This window comes from Ambystoma mexicanum, chromosome 9, assembly GCF_040938575.1.
Source record: "Ambystoma mexicanum isolate Mex_15411 chromosome 9, UKY_AmexF1_1, whole genome shotgun sequence".
Taxonomy (NCBI): domain Eukaryota; kingdom Metazoa; phylum Chordata; class Amphibia; order Caudata; family Ambystomatidae; genus Ambystoma; species Ambystoma mexicanum.
Window position 1 is genome coordinate 1,018,124,501 of NC_090931.1, and position 27,784 is coordinate 1,018,152,284.

Sequence of the window (27,784 nt, forward strand, 5' to 3'; positions counted from 1 at the left end):
TCCAGAGTTTAGGTCCAAAACCTCTGAATCTCCTATCCCTACTGGAGACAAGTTTGGAGCATGGAACAACCAGCAATAGTTTATCTCCTGAACGTAGGTCTCTGGTTGGGTGACAGATGTGAACCTTGGCACTAAGATAGTCTGGTGCAAGACCATTAAGACACGTGTACATCAAGCACACAACTTTAAACTTGATTCGATCTTCAACCAACAACCAGTGCAGGGATCTGCGAAGAGAAGATGCATGATTCCTTTTTCTTAAATGTCCAATCAGTCTGATCAATGCATTCTAGGCCTTCTGGTGTCTAGATAACTGCTTTGCTGGAATACCTGCCATCAGACTATTACAATAGTCCAGATGAGTGTTTGTCATTGCCCCCACTACTACTGCATAATCCTGTGAGGGCAAAAAGGGAAGGACATTCCTAAGCTCCCGCAAGGAATAGTACACTGCCTTCACCTTGGCCACCACCAGGGCTTCACTGCCCAGGTTCTGCTGCCAGACACAGCCTAGATTTTTATTTTTTGGTCAAACTGAAGTTTTACACTGAGAAAGTGAGGGGAAAATGCTTTCTTCTCAACCATCATTTTCCCCTTGGGACGGAAGAGAATAATCTCAGTTTTTGCTGCGTTCAGTTGCAGCTGGTTACTTGCCATCCACTTGTCAATATCTACCATACAGTGATTAATTCTCATAAAAGCATCCTCGATGTTCTTAGTCTCAATATAGATTTGTGGATCATCAGCATAGGAGTGAAAACTTAGACCATGCCTCCTCAATATATTAAGGTCTGGCCACAGGTAAAAGTTAAATATCAGCAGGGATAATGATCCCTGGGGCACACCACAGCCAAGGACAACCGCCTCAGAGGTGAAGCCCCCAAACAGCACACGCTGAACTCTGTCCATCAAGAAGGATCTGAACCACCTCAAAACTTGTTCTGATGCTTTTCCCACTCCTCCAAGATGCTGCAGCATAATTTGATGATCTACCATGTCGAAGGCCGCGGACAGCTCCAGCATCAACAATACTGTAGATCTACCACCGTCGGCGGTCTCCAACAGGTCATCATGCACTGCCAGCAGCAATGTCTCTGTCTCATGTTTGGGTCGGAAGCCAGACTGTAGTTCATCCAACAACCCCTCTTTGTCCACAAATGCCTGAAATTGAGAGGAAACCACCTTCTCCAGGATTTTAAGCTGGCCAGATCAAATCGGCCCCTGGCTGATAGTTCTTCAACACCACTGGGTCCAGATTAGGTTTTTTTAACAAAGGTTTCACTATTAAATGTTTTAGTGCATCTGGAACCCAACCCTTAGACAGTGACTTATTCACAAACACGGTTACAAAAGATGTGATATTAGCAGCCAGCCGCCCTGCTACACAGGCAGGCATTGCAAATGCCGAGCCATTAGTCAGCTTAAGTTGGAGAATAAGGGAATCTATCAGTTCCTCTGGCCCAATGCTGGAAACCCCTTCCAAGGTATTGCATCCTCCTTATTACAATCTAGTGGTCCCTACTGGCCTCTCACAATATCAATACTCTTCTGAATAGAAACAATCGTTTCCTCAAAAAAAGCATTGAAGTTATCCGCTTGTCCCTGCGAAGGGGCAAGAGAAGCCGCAATACAAGCTGGACTGCCAAATTTGGACACCACTGCAAATACTGCCATTGCCTGATTCCCCGCCTGCTCAATCTCCCCATGAAGAGAATCCATTTTTGCTTCAAATAAGGCTACCTTATAGGATTTGAGTACCATCTTTGCCCATGTTCGCATTAGTGCATAGCTTGGTATTCCTCCAGAGCTTGTTAGTTTGCCGCACCTCTTTACGAAGCAGGGCCGGAGCGGGCCCAAACCAAGATTTTGAAATCATGGTCCTCTTCAATTTCAGGGGAGCATAATTGGAACATATTTCTTCCAATATGGCAGTACCGCTCTTAAAAAATTCCTCACAGGGAAGCGTAATGTCAACATTTGCCAATCTGGTCTGCACTTCTTCCCCTGGGATTTTATCCAGATCACTTGCTTTATGAGTGCATAATGGTATGCTATCCCTGGCCTTTCCTGTCTGCGTCTCCTTCCAGGACATACCATAAAATTGGGTACAATGGTCAGACCACAATATCAGGAGTGTCTCATAAAACAATCTGGACTTCCCTCTAGCTGCTACTATGTCCAAACAATGGCCTTTTAATATGCAAAGTCACAGTGGACAATATATAAATAGGCCGTGATTTCCCAAAGGCTCAGCTAGTTCTACTGAGTCCAGATGTTTGCTGCTGTCTAACCAGATATTCCAATCACCCAGACAGAGGAGTTCCTTGTACTTACTCCCAACCAATGTCAGGTGCATTATATAACTTCTACAGACATTTTCCTGCCGATCTGGGTGGTCTATAACCCAGTTTCACTTTTACTGACCATAAAGGTAAGAGCGATATAGTAAATTGTCCCATCTGGGAATCATCAAGCCAGTCCAATTCCTCCAGATGTGAAATGAGAAAGGAAGATTTGTAAACTATTGCAATACCTCCCCCTCTTATCCACACGATTGATAGTCTGTATACAATATTTATATCGCTGTTTGGATTCTTTTCGATTACTTGGTCCTGAACTCAGGTGAGGAGATTTTTGGTAAAGAATTCCTGACTCTGGAGGTCCACACGGATGCCTGCAAAGATTTAGCCGGATTCAATCTTCGGAAGATGATGCATACCGGTCCAGGTACCCTAGGTATGTTGCAGTTTATTAGGTGGTCACACTCAACTCAGGGAGTTCCTTTTCTCCCAAGCAAGGTGATGTGCATCCAAAGCACTATTTCAGATTCACTTTGGTGAGGCCTCCAACGCGCCTCCCAACAGCCCCAACAAATACCCTGTGTCACCAATGGACTAGGAACGAAGCTGGTGTATAGTAAGAATATATACTTGTTTATTTATTTAAGGTTTGACAAAAAAGACTAGCAGCCAATATCAGCCATCAATGTTGTGGCAACACCCAATATCACAACTCCAAATTCCTTTCTGTTTTTAAAACAACACAGGTAAAATTTTGAAACATGCAGTAACAACTGACAACACATTTAATTTCAATTTGACCAATAGAAAACATTCAATACAATGGAAACATTGTTTTGCAACACACATTCAAACGACAGGCATTGCTTTGGCACTCTGGTTTGGGAGGGAAGGGGATCAATAGGAAATTTCGTTTTTATGCTTTCATTTGAAGACAGGGGCCATTTTGAGAAAATGGTCACCCCTGGGCGCTGTACTGCAGCTAGGATATCAGCCTGCTAGTAACCTACACAAAAGGTAGTACAAAGTAACCACTGTCACCACCAATTTAAGTGAGTCAGTGTAACAATAAGTTACATGAGTAGTGGGAGAAGGAGTTACAATGTAACCCCCCCCCCCCCCAGCACCTCGCATAGGGTGGTGTGTGCTGGACGGACAAAATAAAAGGTAAGATACAAGCTATCTTACTATTCTTAGGAACTGTAGTTCTCACAAGAAAATGTATTTAAACATAAAGAGAAGTACAATGGACTCTCCAGTGACACTGCACAGAGGTGCTGGGTTCCACCAAGCAAAAAACATATACCTGTATTAAACATAGGGAGCTTACCAGACTCACTAAAACAGTACGAATAAAAAAATCCCAGCCAGAGAAAAAGAATGAGTGGGGGGTAAAAAGTTCCACTCACTCAGGAGATTAAAATAAAAAAAATTCAGTGTCCAGCAGAAATGCTGGAGGCCTCTCAGGTTAAAGGGAATTAGCACAGAAACTGAAGATTCTCCCTAACATGGGGGCATTGTTAGTCGTTCACCATCATTTGCGCCTGTCATAGGTACATCTGACTAAATGTGTATTTTTTAGTGCATCGTCATACGCTCACGTCATTTGCACCTGTTTTAGGTGCATCTTACTAGATGCTCTTCTCTTTGGGTGCAGCTACAGATATTCACTGTAATTTGCGCTGTTTTAGGTGCCACAAACATTCACATTGCATAGATACAGCGCCACTTGCATCTTTATTTGCACATTTGTGGGTGATTTTTGTGTGAATCTGCCACCTCCAATGAGGCATCTTTACACCATTGCGCATCTTGTTAAGATGCGCATGTTTTTGAGAATTTGTCCCCAAATCTTTAACTTCGCCTCGAGCACAGATAGCTTAGCGCATCTAAGGGCTTCTTGTTATCTATTACCTTTTGTGGAGTGCTTTATAAGAAATAAGGTGTCTTTTGGTGATAAACCTTGATTTCCTCAGATAGTTTTCCATATCAACCATGTTTATAATACGATGACGTCCTCCTATCGAGTGGTCATCGTGGTGATCTCTTTGTACGCTGTATCTTCTTTCTGCTGTTTTTTGCTCTAAGCTGCTGCAGTGAATAGCATTACTATTTGATTTGTATTGGTATATTCCACAAATTTATGTTAAACATGTTTCTAATCATTATGTTTTCCCTCCTTCACACCTACAGCTTTTTAAATGAAATTGCGCAATGGATGGGGTGTTATTGATTTAACCACTATCAATGTGTGGCAATGGCTACTGGATCAGAATGAAACTTGCAAAAGTGGAGCTACAAAGGAGTCAGTCGATTATATTTGTGATTAAGTCAGCAGTTTTAAATAAGGTACGTACTTGCACCCCAGCTAATTTCCATATTTGTTTCATTGAGTGTTGATCTGGTGTTCTCTTCACTTCACCCTTAGTGTGCAGATGTTGTCTGTCCTTGGTTGTAAATTCATTTTTGCAAGCTTTGCGTATTGTGCAATGTGAAAGGTGTCTATAATGGCCCTGCCTTGGTTACACCATAGATCAGCGATGTTCATATTTATTAAATTAAACTACTATTTTCCAGAAAGTGCTGGGTGTTTGCCTTTGGCCACTTAACACCAACACTCTGGGTGCAATGAGGAGTTTGGGGTTGTAAAACATCCAGCATTTTTGAAAACCCGATGTTTTACCATTCCATTAAATTATGACTTTCAAACATGAAGCTCTTCTTTTTCACTTCCTTTTGTCTGATGGTAATTAACCACCACACAAAAGCATTACTGCATGTGGTAATTACATCCTAGGGTAATTCAAATCCCCACGGAGTCTAATGGGACACCAGTATCGGCCTTAGTATTGTTTTGTGCTATTTCAAGAAGAAATCCCACAAAACTCATTATCAGGCTGATGTGAATGAAGTAACTCGGATGCGACCAAATAATATTACAATTAAGAATTTGTTTAGTAGATCATTCTGACATAGATTCATAAATAACACACTCAGCCAGCATCAAATGCATGTATTTGATGCAAGTGTGGACCTTCACTTCTGTGTGATTTCTAGTCCAAACCAATGTTTCAGTCTTAGACAGCACACCATTTAACAGCATGTTCTCCACGCTAGTGTGGAGCTGTCAGCATATTATAACACCATGCCTACGCTAAAGAGACGTCCTGTGATGATTTGGATTAGTTTTAAAGATGTGTGAAGCCCTGTGCCGCTTGAGTCCAAAGATTTAATAGGTTTTTTTATGCTGGAGCGCAGTATCAAAGTAATGCGGATCAATACAAAATGCAGTTACCTAAAGGCAGAGCATAAAAACAGTAGATTTCAATTTTCCAGGAAAGCGGATTACGAGATATGCTATCGTTGCCGATCAAGCCATTTTCAATAGTTCTTGTGTAACCAAATATTGAGTCTCCTTTGTAAAAAAAAAAAGAGAGAAATATTGACCCTAATAGGTGCCATTTTATTCCAGGCCTTCAGATGAATTCTATGAAAAACCCTTTCTATTCTTTTCTACTTATATCATGCAGACTTCACCACTTCAAGACACCCCTTTTATGTATTGTTCCAGCTTTTATTTTTCGATGAATCGCCATATCAGTATTATTTTCCTGTTATGTTATTTTTCAAGCTTTTTTCTGTGAATTGCAGAGTTCTCGAAAGTGAAGTCCAGATTTTGTTCATTAGTTCCCATTGTCTGCTGGTTTTAGTTACGTGGTTTGTGTTCACTCAGAGCTGAACTGACACATTTATCATAGGATATCAGACATATGCCAAATTGTAAAGCTATCATTCTTAAACGTGCATACGCTTGTAACGGGCCACCTAAAAGTGAACGTTTTTCAGACTCTCTCAAAGCATCTAGAAGTAAATACTCATGTCATTATGTGACAGTGAACAGCACTCTTCTCTAATTGCCCTTTCACGTGCCAGTGTGAGAGAAGCTCACCAAAAGCACAGTTATTTTCTGGCTGTAACAGGTAACTCCACTTTGAAATGCTAAGTGTTTCCTGGGCTCCATGGAGAGAGTATCATCATGTGAGATGGCTCTGCATTCCACATGCTGTTCTATGCACACAGTGCTCTTAGGGGGAGCTGGGCTCTTAAGTAAGTGGGTGCATAGTTACTTCGTAGATGTCCTCTAGGACTTTAGGAGTACATTTTGTAGTATAAACCGGTTTGCAGGGAATTGCTGAAGGTTTCCTAAACAGAACTTTGCTTCTTAGCAAATGCATTCTTACCTAGTATCTAAAATCACTTTGTGGGAGCAGCCAGGCAGAGAACAGACCAGTCATGCATTTAGTTTGCTGCTGATTAACTCCTGCTCGCTGGTCATTTACTAAAGGCACTTTAGGAGTAATATGAATATCCTCCCATAGGGTTCAGATGAACCAAAACCAACAGTCAAAGGATGGTTGTTGTGGAAAACCAAGTAAGTTGATACTTACACGTTCTTGTAAGGAGGAAAGGGGAGTCACCTATCTCGGGAGTTGGAAGGATGCTAAACTGAATTCCTATGTCCAAGTTCCACCACGAATGAAGGGGCTCATGTTGGCTGCGTGAATGGACTTTATGCCCTATGGAGGTTTATGTGATCGTACAGAGTGAACAAAATGGGTATGCAAGAAAGCCTAGGGTGCCCCCGAAGAAGACGACTTGGGGGAGACAACTCATGGTAAAGAACACACTGAGGAAAGCCCAGGGGATGTAGGTGCAGAGCTAATTTCAGCTGTTGGATTTGGGTCTGGATGGTGGCAGTTCCAGTGTCCATTTGATGGCCCGTAACCATAGAAGTTGCCTGTAGCTAGACCTCAGGATCTCAATGAAGGAAGACCTTCTTGGATGGTGGAGAAGATGCAACTGGTGGTGAGCAGTCTTGGGATGACTGAGAAGGGACCTGCAGAAACCAGTGGAGTTAAAGGGACTGAGCTCCAACAAGCTAACTCTATCTTGTGGTGAAAAGTAACAGCAGAGCCAAAGAGTCAATGTGTCTCATAATGATGAAGCCAGCGCAAGAACTGCACCAAAGAAATACTCTGTATTCAGACAAAACAGCAGCCCCTTACTCAAGATATGTAAACCTTCCAAACTAGGGTGGATCTTTGGGCCCTATGAGCTTCAGAAGGGCCCCAAAGAAGATGTCAGGTGGTGATCCAGTTTTGCCCACTGGTCCAAGAAAGCATGAGATGGAGGGAAGGACACCGGCAAAAGGCATCCCTTTGTAGAGAGATTGAGATCTTCACCTTTGGGAGTTGGCTTTGGCAGTGGCTGGTTCAATGGTGTCACTTTGTCCTTCATCCTCCCTCTGCTTCCAGTGGTTGATTATTGATTGGCTCCAAAACCTCCCCAGATATGCAAAAAGCCAAGCTGGGGCTATCAGGAGACATACAGCTTTCAAACTCTGAGTGGTTATGCAGTTGTGGATAATGAGCTCAGGTGCATCCATTACCTAGCTCAGGATATTGATTAGGGTGTCTAGTGCCCTTATCCAGTCAAACCATTTCCAAGGACCCAGGTTCCCTTCCCGGACTCTGGACAAAGCCTTCAAAGTGGCATGACCATAGATGGCCATTCCTACCTCTAAACAGGCGAAAGACAGCCAAATAAAGCCAGTGGTTCTAAAAGGCTTAAAGCATGTGGTGTCTATTTTGGACACTATTCTTGACAAAATACAATCTCATGCTAAAAAAAACAAGGATGCACATACCCAAAATATGTAACAGTAAGGTGAACACTGTCACCAGCCTGTCAGAAACACAAGACATTGGCGGAAAATTCCGCCTGAAGGAAAAGAGAGCCAGGCCCTCCTGCACTAATGGCCACTTGATCTACACAAAATGTACAATGGGTAAGAGCGTCCACCTGCACTAATAGCCAAAAGGATTAGTCTCTGTTGTTCAAAGAAACGAGTTGAACTTGCATTTAGAGTAGAAAAAAACACGTTGCTTGTCAGTAGGAGCCATAAGACACAAACATCATCTCAGTCAGCAAATATGCTGTGGAGTTCAGAGAATGAAAGTTTAAAAGCAGAAAAACGAAAAAAAGTTCATAACATCGGCTAAGGGAACTCAAGCACAAAGAGATAGTGATTTATGCAAGATCAAACTATATGGGTTAAGCAAGGACACCACGTTTTGGACTAAGGTGTTCCAGTTTGAAAGTTAACAACTTGCCATTTAACTTCATCTCCTACCTTTTCTCTCACCGACAATCATTTTGATTTAATAATCGCACTTAACACTGGTAGTTTATTTTCATGATTTTCCAGATAAAAAAATTGAATTATTTCAATGAAATCATGGTGATCATGAACATGACATCACACAGCCTTTAACCCCTCAGTAACATCTCTGGAAGAGGCATAAAAGTCAGCAGTTTGTTACCTAAAAGTGTTTGATAATGTATGCAACCACCCAGCTGCCAGAGCTAAAGACATGGAGATCTCTAAGAGAGCAGTTGTCGGATTGGCTAATTCACAGGTGCTGCAAACACACCCACAGAGGTTTCAAGCAGCTAACCAAGGTGCAATACTTGAACAACTCAACGATAACCATGATTATAATTCAGAGCTTCTGGCTCCAAAATGTACCACCCAATTCCTCTGTTCTCTTCCGGTTTGTTTGGTGTAATATTGAGCTTTATATCTATTGGCTGCGGCTACATATGCATGAGCTTCTTCATGGCACAAAATGTGACAAGTGGTCACATCGAATTTGCTGCAGGCATGCCAAGTGCTACTTCTGTAGGCTTGGAGTGTGGCATTGTGAAAAATCAGTGGGTTATACTAGTTTGTATAGTCCGCTGGTTGTCCAATGAGAATGCTTAATGAACATTTCAAATGTTCATTTCAAATCAATATTTCTCTCGCCTCGTTTGGGCGGGAGAAATATTAATTCCATCGACACTTGCTAGCACCCAGCCCTGCAGCAATAACAAAACATGCTGGCGCAAGGTCCTTCAAATATTCTCTCGTGATGAGCACTCTCATCACTAGAATGATGAAACATCTTTACGAGGTCTCCGCCGGCAGGCTGTCATTACTGTGGGTGCTGTGCAAATGGCTGGTAGTGGCAACAACACCTCTCCCGCTGGTTCGGGCGGGAGAAATACCAATTCCAGCCACACTTGCCAGTACCAAGCTCCGCAGTAACAGCCCACTGGCAGAAGGTCCTTCAAATACTCCTTCCCTCCCGTGATGAGCGCCTTCATGTGAGAATGAAGGAATATCAAAAGTCCCTTCGCAAGCAGGCTGTGCAACCACTGGGGGCGCTGGGAGCCAGAAAGTGGCTGGCAATAATACCTCTCCCGCCCATTTCGGTGGTGAGAAATGATTTCCAGCCACTTTCTAGCACCCAGCCCCCGCAGTAATAACACAGCCTACCTTGCAGATGGCCCACTATATACTCTTTCATCGTCGTGATTAAAGGGCTTATCACGAGAATGAAAGAACATTTTGAAAGGCCCCCTGCAAGCAGGCTGTTAAGCGCGGGCAGGCCCAGCTGAAGATAGCTGAAGATTACAGCAAAAACAGTGTGAGGAACCCGTGGGGTGGATGGTGACAAATGAGGTTAATAGCTGTCGAAAATCACAAGGCGGACAGTCAGGATGAAGTTTTACACACACTGGCTACTGAAGAGCTCTGAACTCTTGTTTGTGGGCAAGGTGCCGCTGTGAAGGAACCAGTGTTAGAAGGCAACAAGGCAGTTTTACCAATCTCCCGTGGGAAAAGAAAATTAAGCAATGCAAGCACTGCAAAGCGCATATTTTAAGCCGCAGAATTTAAATAGAGAAATACATTTTTTACTGTGTTTCACTGATACATTGCTGACTGGCAACATTGGGATAGATGCTGGCGCCCGCCCATGAGGCTCGGGGCCTCTTCTGTTTGAAAAGGACGAAAGGCCCTGATGCCGTGACCGATTGCGGGTCTGGGTACACTAGTAAGTGACTGGCAATGATATTTCTCCCGCCCATTTGGGTGGGAGAAATATTAATTTCAGCAACTCTCTAGCACCCAGCCTCAAAGTAATAATGCTGCCAGAAGGCCTTTGAAATGATTGAGCATTATGTGTTCTTTTTGGAATGTTACTGTATTGCTTATGAAAAGCCATTTTATAAACAATTTCGCAGGCGATGTTTACACAGGCGTGGCGTATTTCAGTGGGTTGTGTTATTGGTGTTGGGCTGTTAGCAAGTGGCCACTGGGAATGAATTTTCTCCCGCCCCCTCCGGGTGGGAGAAATATTAATTCCAGTCACTTGCTAGCACTCAGCCCTGCACCAATAACACAGCCAGCGCTGCCAGAAAACCTTCTAAATGCTCTTTAAATTGCGATTGAAAGAATATTTAGAAGGCTCTCCGCCAGCAGGCTATGTTAAAATTGCGGGCCTGGGTGATCCCATTGGGTGGGCGAAATATTTGTCCCAGAGTCCTTTGCTAGCACACAGCCCGCACCAAATAACAAATCCCGCAAGCAGAAGGCTAAATCATTTGTTCTTGCAATCCAAACTGTTAGATCGCTGCACAGATAAGAAAGGCCCAGCAGTTACTGCTGTAAACGTATTGTTAGCAGCAACTAAGCCTTATTTTTAGGCAATAATGGATTTGTGATGGGATGTTAGCTCTTGCATCAGAATAGTGAAGCAAGAGGAAGCGGGAGACCCGTTAAGGAAGAGTTCAAGCAGATTTAATGTTAGAGCTATCGGAAGAGTCTCACAAAATTGTGTAAAAAGTTAGATGACTTAAACACCACATTTGCACAGAAAGTAAGTGACTCGAAGCTATTTCTTTTTAAAGTGGAGTTTATTCATGAGGTCAATCATGGTTTTGCATTCTGTGACTTGTCTTCTATTCAAGGTGGTGCAAATATTCATACAAAGGAGGTTGTTTTGGGTTATTTTTGAAAATAAACAAGACCATTGTGGTTCTTGAAACCCAAAACAAATATTTTTACTAATTGGAGCTTGGAGGTTTGTGGTAAATTGCCTAAATTGCTGGCAAATTCTGGCTTCACTGCTTAATCAAAGAATGTGATCCTGGGCAAATAATTTGGCCGAACCCACCCACACCAGTGCTGGCAACAGAAATTTGCATTTTATCCTTTGGCAGTTTCGGTGGCCTAGATGGGCATCAAATTGCACAATTTGCTCCTGCTACCTGTTGCCACTCAGTACTTCCCACAATGCTGTGGAGTCACAAAATGCACCTGTGAGGCTTAGGTTCAGAGAGAAGAGATTTCTGATCTCTTGGGCACCCTGATTATTTGTTTTGTTGACATTAAGTGGTGTAATGGACTTTATGCCCTCTTTAGATCATTTAGTTTGCTCTTTTAGATCATCTCAGTTTTTGCTGACTTGCAATCAACGCACCACAAATGGATGATTAGAGGTTAACTTGCTGGGCCTATATCTGTCTTGAAGATGATAATTTCTGGCACTACTAACTGGTTGGCAGAGCATCCGTGCCTCACTGACACGGGCAGACCAAGAGACTGAAATCTGGGCATCTACTGTGGTTTTGGTGCTGCAGAACGAGAACTAATTATGTCCCCAAGTTGTTGCCCCCAGTTTGTCACAAACTCCTTGTAGCAGCTGCCTTCATCTTGAGCAGTTGACACTGATGCAGTCAACTGATGCATGGACCTTTAATGTTTAATGTAAGCTCTCCCAAAAAGAACAGATGCACACCAAACACGTCTCAGGAAACATCTTAGTCAGTAAAGTTGCTTGTGACTGTTTATGCCAAACACCAGCTAAATGAAACTTGATAATAAAATAAAAATGGCACACACACCCACACAATATTGAGTCTTTATTGATGTTTTGTTAACAGTATGAAGGACACAGCACTGTTGTCTGCGTGACTCAGCCGCACAGAGCCTTGAACTGAAAAAACTTTTTAGAGCTTTTTTTGTCATATCTATTTGTTCATTCATGCAGTGAACCTTTACATTTTTACAGACATTGCACTAATATATTACTTCAGAGGTACATAGAAATGCTGTATTCTTAGTGCCAGAAATTATCATCTTCAAGACAGATATAGGCCCAGCAAGTTAACCTCTAATCATCCATTTGTGGTGCGGTTGATTGCAAGTCAGCAAAAACTGAGATGATCTAAAAGAGCAAACTAAATGATCTAAAGAGGGCATAAAGTCCATTACACCACTTAATGTCAACAAAACAAATAATCAGGGTGCCCAAGAGATCAGAAATCTCTTCTCTCTGAACCTAAGCCTCACAGGTGCATTTTGTGACTCCACATGCCCTCCATCTGCCATGTCATATATCATTTCTATGGCTTCGTCAGGTTGCCCTTCTAGCGTTATTTCTGACCATGTCTCCCTGATCCGCCGTACCATTCTGCAGTGGAGCCTGCGGCTTAATTTGACTCAACACGGGAAACCTCACCCGGCCCGAACACAGAAAGGATTGACAGATTGATAGCTCTTTTTGATGTAGGTGATGTATTGCCCCACCTGCAAACCGGTTTCCTCCACCAGCACCACAAATTCCTTTATCTCGCCCTCCTGCCATATGTCTCCCACTGTTACGATCCCCACTGATTCCCATTGCCTACGAATCACTTTTCTCAATTGTTCATCCCCTTCGGTCAGTGCCACTAGCGGTACTTGCGGAGAACATGGGGTTGGGTTCTCCATGACCTGACATGCTTTACGCCATAGCTTCCATCCCAACTCCAACATCCCCGGACGCCCTTTCAACTCTGATTTGGGGAGCCATATCACTTCTTTCAGGAAATACGGGGCACACTCCAAACTCAATAGTCTGGACTCTGATGTCGGGTCTTCAGATAACCATTTGGCCACATGTTTCAATTGACTGCCTAAGTAATTGATCTCAAAATTCGGCACTGTTATACCTTTATCATACTTGTTCTGCAACTTTCATAGGGCAATTCTATTCCTAGTTTCATGCCAGAGGAATCCCTTACATATACTCTGAAGTTTGACAAAAAATCGCTTCGTATATGGTATGTTTCCAAAATAGTGTAGTAATCTGGCCAGTACAACCATCTTTAACAGCGCCCCCTTCCCATCATAGCCAAGGGGAGCTTGGTCCAGAACTTCATGCTACTTTCTATGCTTGCTACCGCTTTCTCAGTGTTGTGCTTGTATTCTGATTCCACCATGTGATATATGTCTATCCCCAGGTATCTGAATGTGTTGGTCTCCCATGGTATTTGCAAGACTGCCAATTGTTCCTTCGTAACCCCTACATACCTTCCCATAGGGAATATACACAATTTCTTAGTGTTAACAGCGATACCCGACAGTGATGCAAATTGCTCCATTATTTCCAGTATGTATTGGGGGTTTTCCTCAGGGTATCTCAAGTACAGCAGCATGTCGTCTGCGTATAACAAAATTAGGTGTGGTTCCCCTTTTGTGTGGATCCCGATTATCTCGAATTGCTGTCTCAAGTATATCGCCAGGGGTTCCATCGCTAGGATATACAGCATCGGCGACCACGGACATCCCTGTCTGGTACACCTGCCAAGTTGCCACCTCTCCGAGATACACGGTCCAGCTTTAACTCTGGCTAGCGGTGTGCTGTACAATAATTTCACCCATCTAAGGTACCCTGGCCCCATCCCATATTAGCTCAGGGCTGCCATCAGCCAGGGCCACCTGTCGGAGTCGAAGGCTTTTATTGCATCAAGTGATACAATTGCGATCTCGCTCAGGTTTCCTTTCATGTGCTTCATGACCTGATGAAGCCGTCTAAGGTTGTCTGATATGCTTCTGCATGGGACATATCCGGTTTGATCAGAATGTATTAGGTTGCTTACGACTCGTCTCATTCTATTGGCCAGAACCGCAGTAAGTATTTTGCTGTCTTGGTTCAGCATCAACAGCGGTCTGTACGATCCGCACTCCATGCCTGGTTTATTGGGTTTGGGGAGTGGGATAATAATCGCTTCCCTCAAGGATTGTGGCAGCGCTCTTATTTCAAATGCCTCGTTCAACATTGCCAGCAGTGGGGTGAGCACCTCATTCTTATACATTTTGTAGAACTCGCTTGGGAGTCTATCAGCTCCCGGAGTCTTGCCGGTGGGCAATAGCACCACCACCTCTTCCAATTGTTCTATTGTGATTGAGGCTTCTAGGCCCTCTCGTTCTTCAGCACTTATTTTTGGCAAACCATTGTCCTCCAGAGTCTCCATTATCACTGCGCTGTCGCCCCCTCCCTCATCCCCGTACAATAGCTTATAAAATTCAAGGAACTCTCCGTTGACCCCCTCCTGGGTGTCCACTATGTGCCCATTCTCCCACACTACGGCTCTGATCACTGGTCTGGGTAGTCTCATTTTTGTACAACCATGCTAGCATTCACCCCGGTTTGTCTCCACCCGCATGCTGCCTCTATATATTTCTTGTAGCTTAGAATTACACAATCTCTCCCAGTGTCCTACACATTCCTGCTGTAGTTGGCTTATGGTTTCAGCTACCTCCTCGGAGTCCCCCCCCCGTCACCCATCACTTTCTCCAGTTTTGTCTCTGCTTCCTGTAATTCCTTCAGTATACCTCCTTGCAGCCCTTTGGATTTGGCTATTGCTGCTCCTCTCATCACCACCTTAAATGCTTCCCATAGAGTACCTGCCGAATCTACACTCCCCATGTTGTTTTCTAAGTAATCTATAATTCCGTCTATCGTACCCTCTCTGAACTCCATATCTTTTAATGCCTCAGTTGCCATGTCGGGATCCTAGCCCTCGGAGGCAAATATTGCCACGTTAGAACCAATGGTGAGTGGTCTGATAGGACCCTCGACTGGTATTCTGTTTGCAATATTTCCACCATCATCTCCTGTGTGGCAAACCTGAAGTCTAGCCTCGGGTACAGATTCTGTGGGGCCGAATAATGTGAGTACTGTCTATCATGTGGGTTGTGTACCCTCCATATATCCTCCAACCGGAGCTGTGTCAACAGGGTCTTCAGGGCTTTGGCAACGGGGGCAGGTTTATCTAGTTTCTTGTCTGATCTGTCTACCCTTGGGTCCAGTGTACAATTAAAGTCCCCTCCCCATATCATCACCCCCTCCCCCCGGTATGGATTAATTTTGTTGTATAAGGTCCTAATGTACGCCACTGTGTCCTGATTCAGGGCATATGTGTTTATAATGCATATTTCTCTTTTTGCCACCAACCTCCCATCTGCATCTATTGTGGTCTGTAACAATTGAAATGGGACAGGGGGAGATACTCAAGTGATCACCCCTCTGGCATAAGCTGAGTACGGCACACCAATGATGGTCCCCTTCTATTTCTTCTGAATCACCTCCTGTTTCTCTTTCGTGAGGTGCGTTTCCTGTATTAGGGCAATATCTATTTTCTTCCTTTTTAGGTACATAATACATTTATTTCTTTTCAGACAACTATTAAGCCCCCTGAAATTCCATGTGATTACTTTAAGGTCCCCCATATTTCATCCATATCCAGTTCCATCCATCGTCATTCTCCATCTTCTGCCTGAGGCGCAGGTGCGCAAGTGTGTGAGCTTGTTTCCCCCTATATAAAATACTCCAAACAAACACCCCGACTCCCCCAACTCCCTTCCCGCCCCACACTCTTCCAGTCCCCAACAGTTGCCCAGCTCCATCCCTGGATCTCAGGCGATCCCACATTTAGTCCTGTACCTGGTTGCCAGTACTAGGGACACAGTAGGAGGCCACCACACTATCAGTAGCCTTTATAACCTAACTTCTGGGGTGTGAGAGTGTGACCATTGTACCTCCTGCACATTTGTTACATTACGTTACGTGCGCTAAAATTATTTTAACCAAAACCTAGCCAATTCCAGTCTATGTGCGCTATACTATATTCTAGTCCCAATGTCATAGTCATACAGCACCTCTGTGTCACTTCTCTGTACCTTCCTCCTTCTGTGTGTCCGTCCCTGAGGGGCTGTTCTGTGCATCTAGCCACTCCGTCGCGTCCTCCGTGGTGTCTAAAAACAAAGCCCTATTCCAGTGGAACACTTTCAGCCTCGCCGGGTACATCACCATATACTTGAGACCTGTCGCTCGTAACCTCTTCTTCACAGTTCCGTATTGCAGCCTCTTTCTTTGCACCATGAAAGTATGATCTGGGTATGCTGTAATGGGAGCGGATGCCCTATGTATCGTGCCTCCTTTACAGAAGAACTCCAGGATCTTCTCCCTATCTCGATAATTCAGGATTTGGGCTGTTATCGGCCTTGGAGGGGCCCCAGCTGGGGCTTCCTCGTCATTGCCCTGTGTGCCCTCTCCACCGCAAATCCCTTGGTGAGTGCCCCACCTACTATTTCTTGCAATAGCATGGTCTCAATATATTCCATGGGGTTGGGTCCTTCTTCTCCTTCAGGGAGCCCCACTATGCGTATATTGTTCGTTCGGGCCCGCCCTTCCGCTTCCTCGGCCCTGTTTTCTAAATTACTCACTTATTGTCGTAATATGTGGATCTCCAATGTGTGTGACGCACAGGCAGCTGTATTTGTCGTTGATTCCTTCCCCAGTTCGCCCATGCGTTCCGCCATTTTCTTCACGTCTTGTCACCATAGGTTGACATCCTCTTGTACCACTCCTATTAAAAGGTCCAATGATGCTCTGATTTCGTTCATAGCTGCATCCAGTTTAGTTTCCCATGCAATTTTCAGGTCTGCAATCGTGTCCAATATTTGTCGATCATCTCGCATTTGTGTTGCTTCCACTTGCAGGTTAATGTCTTTGTTTCTGATTCCATCAGGTTGGGGCATTTTTGTAAAGTCTTCCATTGTCTGTTGTTTCCCTTTTGATGTGGGTAACTTGGACGTCATCCCGGTGCTACTCGACGTTACCAGGGCTAGTTTCTCGGTCTCTCCTTCCTTGCCCAGCCCATATGGTGCTTAAGTTTTTGTTGGAGACCGTCACCGTGGCCTGCTGGTTGCAGGATGTGTGCTCAAATGTTAATGTTGCTGTGGCTGCCCCACCTTAAACCGGGTTAATTCTCTTAAGCTCTGCTAGCCATGGCTTGTTTGCTTTCCTCTCAGTGTTTCCCAACCTTTTTCGCTGTTGTTTGGCACTAGGCCGTGCTCATCATGTCAGCCTCACGTACTTTGTCGTGGGCATGGCAAGCTCACCCCCCCACCCCCCCCAGGGGACTCCTCAAATATTGGCCCCAGTCATGTGCGTGTTGCGCTGCTTCCTGCCTCCTAGTAGCCTTGTTACTCTTCAGGGTTTACCTTCGCATGGAAAGACAGCCGACCTTATGGTGAGTTCCTTGGCTGTACATCTGACCCAGGGTCTGTCGGGTACAGGATGCGTGTTCGAGTGATAATAATGCATTGGTTGCCTCTCATTAATCCAGGTTGGTTCTCTCGAGCTATGTTGGCTATGGCTAGTTTGCTTTTTTCTTTGTGTTTTCCCCACCTTATGCACAGTTGCTTGGCACTGGGCCATGCTCTTTGGGTCAAACTCCCATACTTTTTTGCAGGCATGGCGCGCTCATCCCGCCCCAAGGGGTCTCTGCTACTTCCCACTTTCTAGCAGCCTTATTGCTCTTCTGGGTTTACCTTTGCATCGAAAATGTCACTGATCACATGGCGAGTTCCTGGCCGTGCATCTGTACCGCATGCGTTAGGTATTGAATGCTCCTGCCTGTATGAGGCCAGTCCGCACCTCGGATCCCGGCTCGCTCCGTTCCACCACAGCCTGATGCTGTCTATGCGCGCTTCTCTCTGCACCCGGGCCCCCCTTCCTCGGCCCGGTTCGCCTCCGGCAGCTGCGATTGATAAAATGTGTCAAGTACTTTCAGTGCTCCTTCCAGCTTGCATCGGAGTGTGCCGCGGGTATTCTGCCCATGTCGGCCCCGGAGTAGGAGCTACACTGTATCGCGCTTTCTCATTCTCATAGGCGCCGGCTTTTCCTTTCCTTATATTTCGCAGGGCCGTTTGATCCTCCTGGCCGCATCCAAATTGTGCTCCGGTTCACCATATAGTGTGTTTGTTCTCCGCTGCATGCACGTTCCGGGATAGTGCGTGATCAGGGCTCTGGTACTGCACAGGTCGCAAGATGACCATACAAGGAAGCCTCCAAGTCTTCTGTGTCTGCGGCCAGTCCTTTGTCTGCTAGTCGGCTGCTATCTTGTGTTGTTCGGCTGCGGAAATCTCGGCAACTTCTTCTGGGTGCTGTCAGTCACTCGCTTTTTCAGACCAAGTTCGCTTTACATCTCCATGTTCCCAGAGGCTTCCCACACTCTAACCTATATTCTATGGGCAATTGCTTCAGTTTTTGCACAATATTTCACAGGATAACGACAGGATCAGCAGGAGCCCAATGGAAGTCACGTCCTCTCACATGGCTCCTAGGCCACGCCCCCCCAAACTTCATTTTAAAATATGATAATTATCTCTACATTGCCATTAGAACACTTTTTTAATTTGTTGTGCGTCCTTTCTTTGGCCACCTACAAGATTCAAAAGCTAACAACAATTTTGTATGAACTACTATAACATTTCTGAAAACTTCCACACTGCAAATATAAGATCTTTAAACATTCAACAAACTAACACTTAAAGTAAGCTGTTTTAATTTTTTATTGAATTGGAATACTTTTTTAAAACGTTGTGTGCGTCCTTATTTTGGCCATGTACACGCATGACAAGTAAGACAGTATATCTAAATCCTTCCCTAAAACTCTTATTAGTAGTTAGATGTAATTTATTTTACAAACACTGTACTTTATTGTTTCTGTATCTACATCCTACTGTTTAGTTGTGTCATAAGTAAACAGTCATGGCATTCTACACTCCCTAACAATCATATAATGTACATGGAGCTATTTATGTAACCTGGCACATATTAGGGAACGCTTGTACATATTAAAATGTACACTGTTTTACACAATAAAACAGAAGTAGAAGATTGCAGAATTGTTTTCTCTTGTAATTTGTGTAATCTTCATAATATTACCTATACATTTATTTTGTACTGATTTTAAAATGTATCCTAGTAACAATCCATCTTCTACTTTACATAAAACACTTATTACCCTATTCTTCCATTTCAAAATGTTATTTTGCATGTTTACATTCACATAGAATATAAAACATACATTTTAAAACTTTGGTTCTAACAACATTAAGTAAGCATGCGTTAAACCCTTTGGCAAACTAACTTGGTTTGTGACTATAGAGTCATTACAAACAAGCCAATCTACATCTGTACACTCCCATTTTGTGAAATGTGCACAGTGAATGGATGCCCCCTAATTAAAAATAATTGCATACATATTAAAAGTTGTCTTAATTATAGAAATTTTACTATTTAAAAATTCATCACTGACGTGTTAATTTTCCTACCACCTACACTGTATCTTTGAAACATAATCAATACATACTTATTAATAACTCAATTTTGCGGTGTAGATTATAAATGACAACCACAGTAACTGCATTGCATGTCATGGAATGCTTTAGTTAGAAGATCAGAAAAATGTACACTTTTCTGATCACGGATAGGAATGTATAAACCGCTTTCAGAAACAACGTAAGTAGTGTAATCTTTCGTACATTGTGGACACATATGATTCTGCTCATACTAATTCCTACATATCAATCTACACTAACAGTTTCCTGCAGTAATAAATCCAAGACAGTCATTAAAAGTCTTGACTATCTTCCTGTACATTTTTAGAAAATTGTTGATTTCTACTTGCAACAGCTACTACATTTCGGATTGATATTGCTTATTGTATACTGTGTTGTCGTCTACAGATATTTTAAGAATTAAAAGTTCCACACGTAGCTGCTTGTCTGCTTTAGAAGCTATTTCTTGCATCAATGGTGTCATTTGAAACAACGTACACAAAGCTGCGTTAGAATAGCATTCAACTAATTTTTCATTAATATATCTGCAATGATAGTATGTCATAGTTGAATGACTCCCCAACTCCGGAAGATCCTGTTTTTTAGTCTGAAGAGGAATGATTTTATTTTAATGTAGTTTCACTGACCCAGTCCCCTTCCCTCCTGATCAACAACAACCCCAGGCTGGGTTAAGGACCAGTTCCCCCACACCACGGGCTCACCTCCTGGATTTATTGAGATGTGACGGCAGTGTAAACCACTGAACCGAGAGGTGGCAGGTCTTTGTGCTGAAGGGCAATAGGAAGCCACCCCTATGGCAATTGGCAATGGAGGTAGAGGGCAAGGTCAAGGCAGCACAAGGGACAAGGGACAAGGCAAAGAGAAGGAGAAGACCAGAAGGGAAGAAAGGAGCAGAAGGATGCCAAGGCAAAGGGCAAGGAAATGAAGGCAAGGCATCCACTGGACAGGAACAGGAGCGTTAAGGCACGCAGTTTGCAGTCTCTAGTGGCCCTAAATAGGTGAACCCTGGGTGTTTCCAGCATAGGCCCTTGCCCGGGCGACCAGAGGTCATAACGTCACGTGATCCGATGTTATAAGGCAGCATCGTGATGTGGGCGCATTGCCTGTTAGTATTGAAGGACGTCCCGAATGGTCGCGGTGCGTCCAGAGTTCTCCCTGGGACTAGGGAAGCAGAAAACATCCACCAGCGCCACCACCGATACCACAGCCAACTCCCTGTGACTGAGTGGTGACGTCTTGCAGCGTTCCTGTGACCCGCATTCGCAGTTAAGTGAGCGTGGAACATGATACTCTGACAGATGGCCAGCTTCCATGGATACTGGCTATGAAATCAGCGGACCAACTGCGGGGCATGGACCTGTAAGGCCGGTTCCCAGGTGCGATCAGAAGGTGTATACCCAAGCCAATCAATCATGTAATACAAACAGCCTCTGCAGAACCGTGAGTAAAAGATGGAACAGACTTCATGCTCAATACGACCATCGACGTCCACAGGAGCAGGATGGTTGGGTAAAGGCCCATAAAGATCGAGCACAAATGGATTCAACAAGGACACCTCAAAGACTGGATGCACTCGCCATGTGGAAGGCAACCATAGTTTGTAGGCCACTGGGGTAATCTTGCGAAGCACAGGAAAAGGACGCAGGAAATTGGGAGCAAGTTTGGTGGGTAGAATGTGGAGAGCCAGAATCTTCGATGACAACCATACACGATCACCGACCAGGGAATCGCGTTCCGGGTGATGGTGTTTTGTCAGCCTGTAGTTTGGACCGGGATTGAGATTCTTGTAATAACAATTTTGTAAGCTGATGAATCTGCTGAACGTGTTGCACCATGGTGTACGCAGATGGGACATGACTAGCCGGAATTTACTCCAAGGGTTGTAGCTTAGGATGTTGGCCATACGTAACGTGAAATGGTGATTGTTGTTTCGAGGAATGCCAAGTGTTATTGTAGGCAACCTCAGCCATGTCCAAGTAGGATGACCAATTATCATGAGTGGCGTTGGTGTAGCACCGAACATATTGTTCCAGTACCTGATTGGTTCTTTCAGTCTGGCCGTTGGTTTGGGGATGGTATCCAGAACTGAGCCTGCGTTGAATGTGTAGAGATTTTAATAACGGAGTCCAAAAGCGAGCGATGAATTGTGATCCACGGTCAGAGATGATCTTCATAGGTAGGCCATGGAAATGATAGATCTCATGGAGAAACACATTGGCCATGTGGCCCGCTGTGGGTAAGCCTGACATGGGTATGAATTGGGCTAGTTTCGAAAAACAGTCAACCACTACCATGATACAAGTGTTGTTGTTTGATCTTGGTAGATCAATGATAAAGTCCATTACAGTAGTGTGCCATGGTCTGGGTGGTATTTCGATCAGTTGTAACAGGCCAACAGCTCGTTGTCTGGATGTTTTGGTCTGGGCACATATCGGATAGGATGTGACATAGGCAGCTACTTGTTTGTTTAGCCCAGGCCACCAGAAGTCATGTGAAACCAGTTCTTGAGTGGATTTGACACCCGTGTCGCCAGCTTGTGGGATGTCATGAAAACCAGACAAGAGTAGATCATGTAGATCCTGGGAGGGAATGCAAATATGCTTAGAAAAGAACAACAAACCATCCGTGGTGCTTGTTTCTTGGTGCTCAAGGAGCTGGGTTGCTGTAGAATCCGAAAATGTGGCGTCCCAGACTTGATCCAAAAAAGACTGTATGGTTCCCACAAAGTGTTTTCTGGGGAGCAATGTGATAGGGTAGCGCTCAGGCATGGAGTCTGTAGTCAAAGACCGAGAGAGATCGTTGGCACGTACATTGGAGCAACCAGGAATGTGGGTCAAGACAAAGTCGTATTGGGAGAAGAAGCAGGTCCAACGAGCCTGCCGACTGTTCTGACACTGAAGAGATTGTAGAGCAGAGTAAGGTCTTGTGTTGTGCTCCCTGGATATGACGTCTCCATTGTTGGAATGCTCCCTTTTTTTCATGAGAAATAAGCAACCGGCTGTTCAATGGAAGTTCTGGGATTGGTTTGTAGCAAAACGGCTCCAATGGCTTTGTTGGACGCATCGGTTTCAATAAGGAATGGCCCGGTATTGTCGGGATGACCGAGAATGGGTGCGGACATGAAGGCTTTTTTTAGTCTCTGGAAAGCGCTTTCAGCTGTTTCATCCCAACTGTACAGTTGGTTTATTTTCAGGAAACATGTGATATCCCGGGTCAACTGGGCGAAATATGCTATGAAATCATGATAGTAATTTGCAAAACCCCAAAACCGTTGAGCTGCTTTACTGTCATTGGGGCTCTGCCAAGCCTTTATAGCCAGGACCTTGGCTTCATCCATCTGTACACCTGTTCACTGATGCTATGTCCTAAAAAGTCAATCTTTTTCTGGTGGAACATGCATTTCGCAGGTTTGGTGTACAGGTGATTTGTTTCAAGACGATGGAGAACCTGTGAAACATACTGCTGGTGTTCCTCTAGTGTGGTAGAAAAGATCTGGATGTCATCTAAATACACCCACATGGTTAATCCAATAAGGTCTGCACACACAAAATCCATGAATCGCTGGAACCCCAATGGTGCATTGGATAACCCAAAGGGCATGGCCCTGCATTTGAAGTGCTCCTGGGAAGTCTTGAATGCAGTCTTCCACGCAACACCCTCCTTGATACAAACAATATGATAGGCCCCATGTATATCCAATTTGTTAAAATAGCGGGCTCCCTTCAGTGACTCCAAAATATCCTGGATGAGAGGCAGTGGGTATCGGTCTTTGCATGTGATGTGATTGAGCTCCCGATATAGGGGCGAAGGGGCTTTTCTTTTTGGGCACAAAAAATAATGGTGAGACTGAAATGTCTTTAGGAACGCTTTCTCAAATTCCTGAAAATTAAACAAGATAGGGCTTTTGAAGGACACATAGGGCACTCCCCAGGCCAGTGCGTTGCCTACCAAGTTGCTCATATACCCTATCTTGGCTTTGTCGTGGGCAAAATGGGCTGGACGGAATAGGAACTGGACCTTACAAAGATTTGCAAACTCTGCCAATTTCCGGGGGTCCCCATTGAACTTGATAGTCGTGGTCTAGGCAACAGCATGTTCAGATGTGATAGAGCTGCTCTGAAGGCTACATTTTCTTGCTTAAGAGATGTGACCTCCGAGCGTAATGCCTAGAACTTGTTACAAACTTCCTGCAATACCTCCATGTCCTCAGAGGGTTCTTGGTGTCTTAATCTGTCAAGTGCTTCATCATTGGTTTTTGCTTACCGGATCACTGATTGGAGATTCAGGATGACTTATTGTTCTTCTTGGAGGCACCGTCCCATGGGAAGTCTGGGATACTGTGGTCAGTGCAGGCAGGAGACCCAGTCTCCTTCCCTCCTGAGCAACTGCAACCCCAGGCTGGGTTAGGGACCGGTTCTCCCACACCTCGAGGTGTGAAGGCAGTGGAAAACCTGAACCGGGAGGTGGTAGGTCTTAGTGCTGAAGGGCCAATAGGGAGCCATCCCTATGGCATTTGGCAATGGAGGTAAAGGGCAAGGTCAAGGCAGAGAAAGGGATAAGGCAAAGAGAAGGAGAAGACCAGGAGGGAAGAATGGAGCAGAAGGATGACAAGTCAAACGGCAAGGCAAGAGCAAGGAAACAAGGGTCTGCTGGAAAGGAACAGGAGTGTTAAAACACGCAGTTCCTAGTCTCTGCTGGCCTTAAATAGCTGAACCGTGGGTGTTTCCGGCATAGGCTGTTGCCCGGGCGACCACATGTCATAACATCACATGATCCGGCTTAATAAGGCAGTGCCGTGATGTAGGCACGTTGTCTGTAACATTGGAGGATGTCCCGAATGGTCTCGGTGCCTCCAGGGGTCTCCCTGGGACCAGGGAAGCGGAAATCGGCTGCCTGTGCCACTGCGGATACAACCGCCAATTGCCCATGACTGAGAGGTGATGCTTTCGCAGAGTTCCCGCAACCTGCATCCGCAGGTAAGTGAGCGTTGGCCATGACGCTTTACCAAACTGAGGAGCATCTTTAATCTAAAAACTGAAGAGCATCTTTTCTTCTAAAAATATTTGTTTTTTTACTAACTACTAACGGGAGAAGACTACTAGTCTTGGGAGATTACTAGTCTTGGGAGGATAGCACAGCGGCAACGTGCTCGTCTTGGAAGCAAGACAACATGGAGCAACACAGGTTCAATCCCGGGGTCCGTGCTTAGATACCTGTGGGTATTAAGCGCGTTATAAATAACCTATCATATCATAACGGATTTGATAAATGTTTTCTTTTATTACTTTCACTACAAACATTCTGTGTTCCATTAATTTCATTTGGCACATCTCCTATTTGGAATGGCAGATTTTCAAAATTATTATCAATAACATGTATTGTATTATTTACAGTATTTTTGTGTACAGATTAGAGAACACTACTTTTAAAAATATTATATTGTAAAAGTTTACTTCCCTGCACACAATTCTTCCTTCTAGCACATTGTTGTTGCTTGCTCGATGGCATCTTAGAAAAAACTTGTAAACAAAATAATATGAGATAGTGAAGGTCAGTGATTTTTTGTTTTATTTTTTCAATATATATGAATTTTTTATATAAAATGTATTCAGTATATTTAGGTTTGTACATTAGTACACGTAATAGGTATTACTTGGAAAGTAGGGTTTTCCATATTTTATTTCAGTGTTTTCTGAAGAATGTTCAAGCAGTAGTACATGTTATGCTATGTTATGTGTGAGAAAAATATGTCCCATATCAAATCTCCTTGCTTCCTTTTCTATAGGTATAACCTGGCAAATCCCATAGTTGATGCATATCTTTCACTTCATATGTGCATGCATTATCATGAATTCTTAGGCTCTGAAACAAATGGTCACTATGATCTATACGATTAGCTTAGGTTTCATTCAGGCTTAGCATCTTGAAAATGTACTGTGCCGACCACAAATGCATCACGAACTGAGAAACTCAGTTGTCAACCATTGAAACTCCACTTTGCTCATCTTATTTACGCTGCATGTAATCCTTCACAACTTTGTCCAATCATATGAGGCAAATCTACAAGAGGTATGTCAGCCCATTGGGCAAAAGGCATTCCTTCACCAGAAATTTGAAGGAAGGACACATGGTCTTCTCCCTCTACATCCATTGATCACTATAAACTGAAGGTGCAAAGTGGGCATCTTAGACCTGAGCACCCTAAACATGGCATAAATTAGCATAACTTGTTAATGCACATACATAACTGTGTTCCAAGATAATCTGTTACACATCTTTGTTTTGATGTAGCAACCTGCATTCATGAGTCTCTGGTGTGTCTTCAATTCATGAGGAAGGTATGAGGGAGGAGAGCTGGAAAGTAATGCATTGCCACTCATTTGCCCCACCCAGCTCCAATTTTCTCACCTTACAAGCTTCTACCTAAGGACTGCAGGCCACATTGAGTAGGCTGCTGGTCACATGACCAGGCCCTGTGACGCACTTGCTCCTACCACCACCTATTCAATCAGTACTCCTTACGCATGCCCCCAAAGGACGTGCAAAGACAAGGGCCTCACCTGTTTATACCTGTTCAGGCCTGATAGGGCCAATGACCTGACATGCTATCCTGCATTTCACCTGCAAACGAATTGCTACTACTGGTACTCATCAACGGACATCACCATGTGTGTACCCCATCAATTTCCTATCCCCACTCTCACTAAGTTTTAAATGGCCAAGTGCCCTGGGCAGCCCCAGAAAGCCTCCCTAGCGAACCTCATCAATATTGCCCTTTCCCCCATTACATTGAACATTACTTTAGTAATACCTGACATGCTGTAGGGGGTGCCACAGTATTGGTTTGATGGCAGTATGATAACCTTCTTGCCAAATGACGGTATATCATGGTTATCGTGGTATAGCAGGTGGAGTTAACTAATCTTAACAAATATTTTCTTAAAGGTCATAAATTATCAGAATTTTGAAACTTGTCTCTGCACATTTTTAGCTGATCCTCCAGGAATCTAAGGGGGCTGCAGAATTAGACTTTCATGGCACTCACTTATTGATCGCCTTGAATGAAAGAGTGACTAGTGGCAGTGTTAAAATGCACATTTTGAGCAATGAGCTTGCTGCTCAGTCACAGGTCATCGCTTTGAAAATTGGCCTCGACCTGTATTATTTTGAAATCACATGGCATGGGCTTCATGACCCCTCGCTGTGATCAGTCATAAACGTTTGTTTTGATAACGTTTTATCCCATTAAAGGGAGAAAAGTCACTCATGTGAGGTCTGAAAGCCAATGTCATTGTGTGTTGGCTATGCCATTTTGACAAAAGAAACACACTCACCGGAAGGTTGCATATTGATCAAATCACTATAGCTTGTTTACCATCTGCCTGGTGTATTATAAAGATCTGATGTTGGAGTCACCACTGACCATGTAATCCTAACAGGACAGCGTTCAGTGGGCGCTGTTGATTTCTTTCTTGATCCTTGCAATATATGTTCATTTACCTTAAAGATAGTAGCACAAAAACGTTTTGAAAATGACAAAGTTAAAATACGTATTGGCACAAATATGGCCTAGACCACCACATCACCACAGCCCCATCATTACTATTTTCCCCAGGTCTGAGTGCATTAGGACACTTGTCATGTGAGTTGAGACGGAGGAATGCTTTCACGGGTGGTGTCACAAATCGAGGATAGACCTGAGAAATATATCACCCCCATTGCTCTGGATACTGCTTTAGTCCAGTGCCATATGCAGAAGGAAGGTGAAGGATCAATAGAAGCAACTACTCTAGTGCCAATGTGTAAATATACATGGAGGACAGTGGGGTTGGGGGAGCAGTTTATATACTAGCACAAAGCACTGATAGGCCCAGTGTTCATACACCCTATGGAGCTAACATTTTTTGTGGCCATGCATCAGAAGGGCATCCAGTTCATTCCCCTTTGAATTCTGGGATGTGTAGTTCCCCATCTTTCAAAATAGTGGGAAAACTACAAATCGGCTGATCTTTAACCCAACTCTACTGATCACAGAGAAAGAGCGGTCACAGCATCAAAGCTGCATTTATTAATGTGGCCTCACTTTCCCTATGCTCTTGTCTGCCAAATGCCACATCCC

General features: G+C 44.1%; 1 protein-coding gene across 7 annotated transcripts in view; it reads left to right on the plus strand.

Moving 5' to 3' along the window:
• LOC138488896 (sodium channel protein type 2 subunit alpha-like) overlaps positions 1–27,784 on the plus strand; it is a 1,049,646-nt gene that overhangs the window by 121,019 nt on the left and 900,843 nt on the right. For 5 of the 7 annotated variants that reach the window (XM_069616277.1, XM_069616276.1, XM_069616279.1 and 2 more), the window contains exon 2: positions 4,494–4,649. The exons of the other annotated variants lie outside the window; for them this stretch is intronic. The gene's annotated coding sequence lies outside the window, so the exon portion shown is untranslated. The remainder of the gene's footprint in view (positions 1–4,493; positions 4,650–27,784) is intronic. 7 annotated transcript variants of the gene reach the window in all.